Below are 11,758 nucleotides of genomic sequence, written 5' to 3' on the forward strand. Positions count from 1 at the left end.
CTCCAACCTCCAGTACTTTGGACTTGAGACAGTGACCTGCTCTATGACCTGCCCATCCTGGGAGCCATCAGTAATCTGCCTGCCAGGTTAACCTGCCTGCTGGACTTGCCTACCTGCCAGACCTGCCTAACTGCCTGCCTACTGATCTTGGTTCATCTGACTCAGACTTGGGACCCTCCCACATCTATAATTGTGAGTCATTCCCTTGATATAAACTTATTTTATATTTATATGTATATAAGTTTCACAGTTTTCATTCTGTAGAGAACCCAGCCTAAGACAGCTAGGATCTTACTTCATCAAGAAAATAGACATTTTCCACAGAAAACTTCTCAACATATATCTATCCATGGTATAACTTACTGACATCTATATTAATGCCCACATTTTTCCTAAGCCTGAGGAAAGGGGATGTTCTTCTACTCCAGCTATGGTTTTTAACTTAAGACCTAGGAGCTTCATCAATTAATTCTAATGTTTTCTATAATTTTAAATTCTATCTTTTGATCATATCCCTCCTACAAAAGCCTTTTTGTAACTGCTAAATCTCTCTTGTTACCTAACTCTTCCACCCTGAAAACAGTCAGACTTCTCAAAAGAAATATCTCCATTTCCTTTCTCTCTTCTCTTCATTAAACCCACTCTTATGGATCTAGAATGTCAAGGCTTCGCCATAAGTATTTTGGACATTTATGAGGAGGTACCATTCCCTGGAAAAGAACATCAAGCTTGGTAAAGTAGAGGGTCAACCTAAAGGAGGAAACCACCCCCACCCCCAATGAGATGGATTCTCTTCATGGCTGCAACATGGAACTCAAACATAACAATTATGACATGGCACAAGACTGGGCAGAGGTTTGATCTGTTATACATTTGAACGCTATGATTCCAAACCGACTTAACAACTATCATCATATATACTGATGGATGTGTATATCTACCTAGGATGAAATTTCTAGTCCAGTTTAGCATTTTTCCACATTCGATTGATTTAATACTTCCAACAAGTTTTCCAACATATTAATTTATATTCCCATGAAAAGGATATGAGAATACAGGTTGCTCTACAGCTTTACCAACACTTGCTATCTCTTTGTCTTTTCATTTTAACCATGCTAATGCATATTTTCTAGTATCTCATTGTGATTTTAATTAGTATTTATCTGATGACTAATGGCATTAAGCAAATGTTGTCATACTTATTCGTGTTTTAGATATCTTCTTATTCAAGTATTTTGCTCATTTTTCTATTCTGGTTCTTTTTCTTAATGATTTGTTGTGGTGATTATTTAGGCTGTTGAGTCAGTTCTGAGTCACAGTAACCCTGTGGAGGGTTTCCAAGGAGTAGTTGGCAGATTTGAACTGCCAGCCTTGCATTTAGCAGTCCTATAGCCCCACACCAAGGAGCTCTGGTAGCATAGTGGTTACAAATCGGGCTGCAAACCTCAAGGTCAGCAGTTCGAAACTACCAGCTGCTCCGTGGGAGAAAGATGAGGCTTTCTGCTCCCGTAAAGATTTACAGCTTCAGAAACCCTGTTCAGGGTCACTATGAGTTGGAACTGACTCGACGGCACTTAACAACAACATAGCCTCACACCAGGACTCCTAATGATGTGTAAAAGCTCTTTATTCCTTTATTAAATACACATATGGCAAATATCTTTAGCATTCTTCTCACTTGTCTTTTCAATCTCATTACTTTTGATGAACAGAAACTTTTTAATATTTCTCTTCCTTTGCCCACTTCTCTTCCTCTTTGTGTCCTGTTTAAAAAAAATTTTACCTACTCCAACGTCATAAGATGGCCACTTAAATATTCCTCTAGAAGTTATCTTGTTTTATTTTTCATAATTAAATCAACAATCCAGCTGGGCTTGATTTGTGTATCCTATGTATTATTTGATTTTTAATCCCTAGCACCTAATACAGCACTTGAAATTTATTAATCTTTAATAAATATCATCAGAATCTGTTAATGAGATATCAGTTGGAAGATAGTCATATGCCAGAAAAGAGCAAACTTTACCTGAGCATCTCATGTGTTCTGGGTTTTCTCCACCTCCAGTAGTTACCTGACTGCTACAAGATTAACTTCTAACAGTTCTTCATCCAATCCTTAATTTTCAACCAGAAGCCAAAACCTCAACATTTTTGTTCTGACCATTCTTGGGAAGAGTATAACCACTTTATATTCATTCCAGAATACATTTCTGGAGACAAAAAACCTTCCAAAAATCTAAAACCATCCTCATCCACAAAAAATAGTCTGCATAGAAAGTAAAATCCTACTTCAAGTCTTTTTAAAGTAACCTATTTTTAAAATCAAAACAAAGATGATAAAGTGCCATAAATAGAAAGCTAATTGCTTTTCCCTCTGTAGAGGTTCCTTTTAAGAAACGTCAGAAAAAAATATGTGATTATATTTCATGCTCCCAGACTAGAAAATAAATTTACCAGTATATTGTTGCTGTTGTTAAGTGTCGTTGAATCAGTTCTGACTCATAGTGATCCTTTATAAGGCTTCCAAGGAGCTCTGGTAGCGTAGTGGTTACAAATCGGGCTTTGAACCGCAAGGTCAGCAGTTCGAAACTACCAGCTGTTCCACGGGAGAAAGATGAGGCTTTCTGCTCCTGTAAAGATTTACAACCTCGGAAACCCTGTACAGGGTCGCTATGAGTTGGAACCAACTCCACGGCACATAACAACAACAACATAGGGCTTCCAAGGAGTGACTGGTGAGTTTGAACCACCAGTCTTGTGGTTCAAGCCTACCTGGAAGTATAATAAGTGTCTATTGATCCTCCTTCTCTGAGGCCAATTCTAACTTTAAATCTAACTTTAAATATCCTCTCTGATACCAACTGCAAAAGCAGTACTTATACCTCTGACCCTAACCATCAGAGCCAGGTCAAACCTCACAATCAAGTGAAAGGACACAGTCCTCCAGACTGTCTTGTTTGCCCAGAATTCAAGCCAAGCACAGCTTGTCCTCACTCTTAATTTACTAGCTACAAAATTGGGGTTCTCTCTAACCCTCCACATGCCATTTGTAAGCGTGGGGGTTTCCAGGACTCCCCTCACTTCAGACCTGCAGGTTAAAACTTCAGGAATTTCCATAAGCCCTCAAGTTTGATAATCTGATACAGTGACTCACAGAACTCAAGAAAACACTCTATTTATGATTCCACATTTATTGTAAGATGAGATCTGGGAGAGTTTCCCAATATGAACCCTCCACATCCCAAAAATGAACACATCACCCTCCCAAGCACAGATGTCTTTTATCAATCAGGAAACTTTCCAAGCGTCTGTGCTCAGCATTTGATGGGCGGTCCATTCCATAAAGGATGATTGATTTTATCACTGACCATGTGGTTGAACTCAAACTCTAGCTCCTCTACCCTGAATTAGAACTAATATCACATGGTGGGGCTTGCTGACCTGACCAACGGCAATTCAAGAGTCACCTTATTAACCAACCTCTCAGGTCTGGCCCCCCTTCTTAAATAACAAAAGACTCCAATCACAAGGAGGTCTGGTGACATTGTAGCATAGCACTGGACTGCTAATCGCATGGTCTTCAGTTCAAACCTACTAGTTGCTCTTCATAGGAGAAAGATGAGGCTGTCTGCCCCCACCATCTCAGAAACCCTATATAGAGTCACTATGTGTCAGAATCAACTTAATGGCAGTGAGTTTATTTTTCGGGGTTAGAGATTACCTAGATGTCTAGGCGGTGCAGGGGTTAAGTGTTGGGCTGATAACCAAATGGTGGTTTGAACGCACCAGCTGTTCCAAGGGAGAAAGCTATGCCAGTCTACTTCCATAAAGATTTACAGCCTTGGAAATCCTATAGAGTAGTTCTACCCTGTCCTATACACTGGCTATGAGTTGTAGTGGACTCAATAACAGTGGTTTCTGAGGGGGGAGGGGGAGTAGGGGATTGTTTGTTTGTTTGTTTGCCAGGAGGCAGTGTTTTGGAGATGATCTCCCAGGCTCCAGGGATAAAGACTAAAGTCTTTGAACATACCACACAATGAGCTACTGTGGGTAAAGTCTGCCCACATCTTTATTCCTATATGTCCAAGATGTTTCCATAAGTTCACATTTCTCTTTCAAGACTGAAAGATACTGACATGCAATATAAAGAATGATGAAATATATTTTAAAAAAAGATGTAAAATCTTGGACTTGATCCAAAAGAGAATGAGAAACCACCTTCAGGCCTAATGAAAAAAAAGATGTTCTGTCCAGATTAAAGGTAGAGAAAATAATTTTTTCATGGCAGGAGAGGTTGCTGGGAAACACACTGTTTCAGAAGAATCTGAATTTAGCACTGATTCCATGTATAAAATCAAGAACACATTAAGGCAAGCATTACTGAGGGTTTCCTGGCTTGGGGCTGTAGAGCCGTGACAGTTCTGACCACCAGAGAAAAAGTCTGGGTCTGGTGAGAGCAAGGGAGGATGAGTAACTCTATTTTCATACTTCTCTCTGAGTGGACAGCAACTCAGGCACACTGAGTGACTCATTGTTTGTTGTTGTTAAGTGTCATTTGAGTCGCTTCTGACCTATAATGACACTGATTAGGGTTTCCTAGGAACAGCTGGTGAGCTTGAACCTCCAACCTTGCAGTTCAAACCGACTTTGCAATCCAGAACGTTAACCCACAGCGCCGGCAGAGGCAATATACAACCAAGTCTAGTGAGCTGATTTGGAAATGGAGAACTTTCTTTTGAAACCAAAAAAATGAAGACCCAGCTCAAGACCCTAACGCACACTGAAAAGAGTAAATTATGAAAGATGGCACAGAAATTTTGCATGATATCAACTGTTCTACTGGGACCACCAAACACCTGACAACATGGCAAAGAGACTTGGATGGGAGGGAAAACTGACTCAGATACTCTGATAAATATTTATTGAGCACTTCTTGCAGGCAGGCCTGTCAATGGGCTAACCAGTGTGATTAATTAAATTGCCTCAAACTTTGCAACAATCAGAAGATTTAGATCTAAGTCCAAGGTCTGGCTCTAATTAGCTGTAGGACTTGTGCCAGCTGTTGATTCCTTTAAGTCTCCGTTTTCTTATCTGTACAACTAAAGATTGCAGCCTTAACTCCCCCAGTTCGCAGACTTTGCAGAGCATTCTCTGTGGACATGAACCTGACAGCAGAGCTCCAGTTCATCAGATTACACAAGCCATCATTTCTCTGTTGGAGATTTTATTTTCCTAATCAAATTCTGGTAAATTTGGAGCCTCTCTGTGTCTCTGACCTCCAGTCCAATAAACCTATATGGATTTGCTTTGTATTTCATTTAATATCATTATTCATTCTAACAGTCACTGCCTAACCATATCCCTGCCTACTGCATAGTTATTAAAGAGCTACATTGACATGGTTTTCAAATATGCACCCTCTTTTCTGAGTTGGATTGATTCTAAACTAATTTAAATATCTCAGAATTTCAAATACAATTTTTTTTAATGCCACAGATTTTCAGGACTACATTACAACTATGTCATGCGGGAAGTTGCCAACTCTTGCTGGCTGACAGAGACAAATTAAAAATCCCAAGCGAGGTTTTGAAGAGAAAGGTGACCTCCCAGTGTTTGGTATGACAATGCCACTCTCACCCAATCCTTCTACCCGAGCTGGTGAGGCTCACGTGGTCTATTCTTCAAATTTCCCCAGAAGGAAAGAATAGCATTCTGGACCCCTCTCCTCAATCATTAGACAGAAATCATTTCCTATTATCCTTTGTTTCACATGTGCTCATCCTCTCAATAAAGATATGGTCCTTTACGCTTCCAAATTCTTGCTAAAGTTTAGTGCCTCGATAAAACTTCAATTGAAGAATCTCTTTAACTGTTGTTCCAAATTCTGCCCCTTAATCTCCTTGCCTAGAGTCTTGAGCTCCATGATTTGGTCCTTGCATCAATGGCTTTTTGTTCTAATCTTGAAGATATCTTCTGTCTGTATTAAGACATCATCCTAAAATCTTATTTTGAGACAATCTAAATGCAACATGGTCAGAGTTACCAACAACTATGCCTCCTATTACTCAAATATCTGTATCACATCCACTTCCAGCTTTTGTATACACCCTATAAATGCCCCCTAGATTTTGATTAAGGGATTTCTGCAACATGATAACAGCACTTTCTGTAGAGTTTAACATATTAATGAACGAAATGAAGATGCTCACTGGTTGGTGTACCAGGCATCAGAGTTCCACTGACTCAACCTTCTAGCACAACCAGAAACAAGGTGAGCAACATCAAACTTAAATGGAATTATGAGGGTCTAGGCTCAGACTTAGCAACGATTGTGAGATTAGTGTGGGACTGGGCAATATTTCGTTCTGCTGTACATAGGGTCACTATGAGTCAGTGATGACTCGATGGCACCTAACCATAACAGTATTGTGTGGTGCTACAGGATAAAGGAAGATAAGTTTGAACCACAGGGTCAGCAGTTCAAACTCGCCAGCAGTTCCTTGGGAACCCTATAGAGGATTGCTATGAATGGGAATCAATTAGACAGCACTTAACAAAAACAACACTAGCATTACTGCATAGTTCAAAATTAGGAAAGGTATGCATCAGGGTTGTAACATTCCACCACACTTGTTCAATCTTTATGTTGAGCAAATAATCTGATAAACTGGACTATATGAAGAAGAATGTGGCATCAGGAAGGAAGAAGATTCATTAACAACCTGGGATATGCAGATGACACATTTTTGCTTACTAAAAGCAAAGACTTGAAACACTGATGAGCATCAAAGACTATGGCCTTCCCTATAGGTTATAGGTTATAGTCCTCAAGATGTCACCTTGAGGACTAAGGTGCACCTGACCCAAGCCATGGTATTTTCAATAACCTCATATGCATTTGAAAGCTGAACAGTGAATAAGGAAGATCATAGAAGAATTGATGCCTTTGAATTATGGTGTTGGAGGAGAATACTAAAAGTGCCATGGACTGCCAAAAGAACCAATAGATCTGTTTTGGAAGAGGTGCAACCAGAGTGCTCCATGGAAGCCAAGATGGCTAAACTTCATCTCTCATACTTTGGACATATTGTTAGGAGGGAACAGTCACTGGAGAAGGTTTTCATGCTGGGTAAGATGGAGGGTCAGAAAAAAAGAGGAAGACCCTCAATGAGATGGATCGGCCAGGTGGCATCATTGATGGCATCAAGTATGCCAGCGGTAGTGAGGTTGGCCCAGGATCGGACATTGTTTCATTCTGCTGTGCATGGGGTTGCTATGAGTCAGTTCCAACTCGATGGCACCTGACAACAACAACAACATAGGTTTACCGCAACATAAAGAAGCAAAAACTCCTCACAACTGAACCAGTAAGCAATATTATGAGAAAGCACTGATTTTGTTCAGGATTTAATTTTACTTGGATCCACAATAAATGGCCATGGAAGCAGCAGTCAAGAAATCAAATAATAAACTTGCATTCAGAAGATCTGCTGCAAAAGACCTCTTTAAAGTGTTAAAATACAAAGGTTTTTCTGACCCAAACCACGTTATTTCCAATTGCCTTATATGCATGCATAAAGAAAACTAAAGAACTAATGCCTTTGAATCATGACATTGGCAAAGAATATTGAAAATACTCTGGACTGCCAGAAGAACAAACAAATCTATCTTGGAAAAAGTATGCCCAGGATTCTCCTTAGAAGCAAGAATGGTGAGACTTTTTCTTATGTACTTTAGACATGTTATCACGCAGGACCAGTCCATAGAAAAGCACATCATGCTTGACAAAGTAGAGGATAAGTGAAAAAGAAGAAGACCCTCAACAAGATAGGTGGATTGGTACAGTGGCTACAATAGTGGACTCAACATAGAAACAACAGTGAGAGTGACCCAGAACCAGGCACTGTTTCATTCTGTCAGTTGTCAGACCAACTCAATGGCACCTAACAATCATCATTCTTTGTAGAAGAAATACAACCAGAATAGTAAGACTTCATCTTGATTATTTGGGACAAGTCATCAGGAAAAGACCAATTTCTAGAAAGGACATCATGTTTGGTAGAGAGTCAGCACAAAAGAGGGAACCCCTCAAGGAGATGAATTGGCACAATCACCACAACAGTGGATTCAAACATACCAGCAATCCTTAAGATGATGCAGGACCAGGAAATGTTTCATTCTGTTATAGATAAGCCCTCTCCATAAGTCAGAGCTGACTCAGTGGCAACTAACAATAAAACCAATTCATTTTTATGCCTGTGGAATATGTACAAGGGTAAAGCAAAAAGTATTGCTATACATGCAAAGGTTTATTCTAAATAAAATGTTTTTAATATATCTCTGCAATTTATGGATGGCTGAAGACAAGTTCTCACAGTAATTCTTAATAATGTCTTAGTCTCATTAGGGTGCCTTCAAAGAAAATGCCAATCTAAACAGTGGCTACCAAGGGATCTGCTGGCCAGTTAAATTCAAGGCAGAGAGGTTGGCTCAGAAGAGTATAGTGACCATATTTTGGTATTCCAAAGGGATAAACTTGATAGATGATCTTGAAGGACATAGGATACTTCATGAGGGCTTATTAGGAAGAAGTTTGAAGAAACTTAAAAACTGAGAAAAGAGCCAGGAAAATTGTGTCAAGGAATTTTTTTCCATCCCAACAATGTACATACTCATTGTTGTTGTTGTGAAATGCCGTCGAGTCATTCCGACCCATAGCAACCTACTCATTACCTGCTCATTATTTGAGGGTAGCAAGAGTTGTCCTATGAAAATTTCATTGGGAAACCTTACTCATCCCCACTACAATCCTGATATTACCCTTGAATACTTCTTTTTTTGTTCCCAAAACTCAAAGAGCATTTCAAAGGAACATGATTTGAGTCCCTCAGGATGCCAAACTGCTGTGTTGAGATGGTGCAAATCAAAGAATGCAGAATTCTTCAAGGAAGACTTAGAGAGATGGAAACAGCACCTACGTACGTGTACAGTCCTAGATGAAAAGATATGTTGAGAAGCTATAGCTTCACATTTTGCTATTTCTGTTTAATAAAACTTTCAACTGTTTTGTAGTAACACTTTTTAACATATTTTCATGCATTTCTTATCTCTTCTTCTGTTAACTTGTAAGAATCTCAAACTGAAAACCATATTATTTACCTTTTAGTCCCATAATCGATGGACTCAAGCATGGCTACAGTAGTGTGGTTGGCCCAGGATCAGGCAGTGTTTTGTTCTGCTGTGCATAAGGTCGTTATGAATTGGTACCGACTTGATGGCACCTAACAACAACAACAACATGTCCTATAATAGAATTGACTCCATTGTGATTTATCAAACATTGAAACTGTGGTACAGTGAATTACTTTTATATGACCATTCTAATCATGACTTTGTAACTCCCACAAAATGATTGGCTGGGACTATGCAAATTGAATGACTTATGGTCAGTACATGATCCCATGCCTTGAAATTGACAAGGAGTAGGTTTATATGAGGGTTAATGCCACAAAGATCCAGTGGGACCTCACTACCATCAAGAAGAGTCTAGAGCAGAGTGTATGCTTTGGCCGAGAATTTGAGGTCTTTGTGCTAAGAAACTCCTAAACCCAGAAGAAAGATTTAAAGCACTGAAGGCAGTGGAAACATTAAAAAATAATAACCGTGGGTTTGCCAGCCCATGGAGCAAGGTGGCTGCAGTGAGTTTGGGCCCTCTTCAGGATGGAGGTTTTACAGCAGAACTATAACAGTTTCCTATACATGGCAGAATGCTGCGTATGCTCCATGCAAAGATTATGCACTTTCCTACTCTACCTCCACTCCCCGAAATTCTGGACCCAAGTAGTAAAGCAGCATAAGACCCTTGTAGGCCCAAGTAGCCAGCAGCAAATGCCAGTAAGGCCCAGAAGCAGAAGAGCGGACTCGGGAGCTACGCAGGTTCCTCAACACAGGGTGGTAGCGGGAGACAGCACTGGTATTAAGATAGCATCTGGCATCTAACCAGAATGATGGCACTGCTTACTAACAATATAAAAATGGACATGGGTAATTTAGGGAAGGGTAAGAATTTCCCTTTTTAGAATCTGTTATTTTCTCTTTGCTTACTATAAATAACACTAATGGCTTTCATTTGGACTTCGGGCAAGATGGCAGACTAGGCAGACATGTTGCAAAGACCCTTTACAGCAAAGATACAGGGGACCAACTGAAACAAACAAAATGATAATCCTAGAACCCTGGACTTCAGAGGAAAGTTTAAAGAAATGGATTGAATATTTACTGGGAAGAAAGGCTGAGCAGGAGCAGCAAAAGAAGGAGACTGAGTAATGAATGGTCAGCTGGTCAGATGAGGTGCAGCCACCTTGAACATTTGTGAGCAGCTTTGGAGACAGAAGACAGCCTGGTGGTTAAGATCCACGTGGTTGATGTGAAAGCACCACACCCAGACAGCTCAGTCACAACTGCACCCTTTGCAGCTCAACCCACTGGGTTGAGACAACACCAACTCCTATTCCTCCTGATCAACAATAGACATCAGCCAAAATGAGTTGTACAAAAGTCAAACAGAACTGTACACATGCTTCCATTCTTTAACTGCATCCATAGAAGACAGTTGGTGAGAGCCTAAGAACGCATCAACATACAATCATCAATTAAATTTATATTTACAACACCATCACAACATCCTGGAGGTAACAGAAAATACAGTTCCGATGAAGAAAAAGAGAGAGTGAGTCAGAAATGATTTCTGATGAAAAAAAGGTAATTGAACTACCTGAGAAAAAATTCAAAAGAATGGTATTTAGGTAACTTCAATGGATTGACAGATCAAGAAAAGCTACGAAAACACACACACACACACAAATTCCTTTAGAGGAATTCAGGAAACACTAAAAGAACAAACAAACAACATAAATGCAAATTTTGAAACTATACAAAACCTGCATTTAGAAATACAGATGATTAAATCTAAGATTTCAGAAATGGACAATACATTAAAATGGCAAAAGAGAAGATTTGAAGCAACGGAAGTTTGAATTTAAATCTATCAATTCTAGTAGGCTTCTAGAACAACCAGAAAAAATAAAAGGAAAATTTTTGAAGAAAGCCTAAGATTTATGTGGGACACCATGAAGAGGAATAACTTATGGTTGATCAGAATTCCAAAACAGGAAGCGATTTAAAAAAAAAAAAAAAAAAAAAAAAAACACACAGGAAATTGTCAAAGAGTTGTTAAAAGAAAACTTCCCTAACATCATGAAAGACAAGAAATTGTGCATACAAAAAGCCTAACAAACCCCAAACAGGGTGGTGGTGTACCATGGAGTCGATTCCAACTCATAGCGACCCTGCACCAGGTTTCCGAGGCTGTAAATCTTTACGGGAGCAGAAAACCTCACCTTTCTCCCTTGAAACTGCTAATAGTTTTGAACTGCTAATCTTAAATTAGGTAGCTTGACTTGCAGTCACTACGCTACCAGAGTTTCTTCCAAACAGGATGGTGGTGGTGGTGGTTATGTGCCATGGAATCAGTTCTGACCCATAACGACACCGTATAGGGTTTCCAAGGCTGTAAATCTTTATGAGAGCAGAAAGTTTCATCGTTTTCCCATAGAACCACTGGTAGTTTCGAACTTCTGACAATGATACCAGCAGCCGGACTCGTAACCACTACACTACCAGAGCTCCTTTCTAGACAGCATGTTGTTGTTGCTGTTGTTAGGTGCCATCGAATCGGTACCGTCTCATAGCGACCTTA

This window comes from Chrysochloris asiatica, unplaced genomic scaffold (assembly GCF_000296735.1).
Source record: "Chrysochloris asiatica unplaced genomic scaffold, ChrAsi1.0 scaffold00011, whole genome shotgun sequence".
In the NCBI taxonomy this organism is placed as follows: Eukaryota; Metazoa; Chordata; class Mammalia; order Afrosoricida; family Chrysochloridae; genus Chrysochloris; species Chrysochloris asiatica.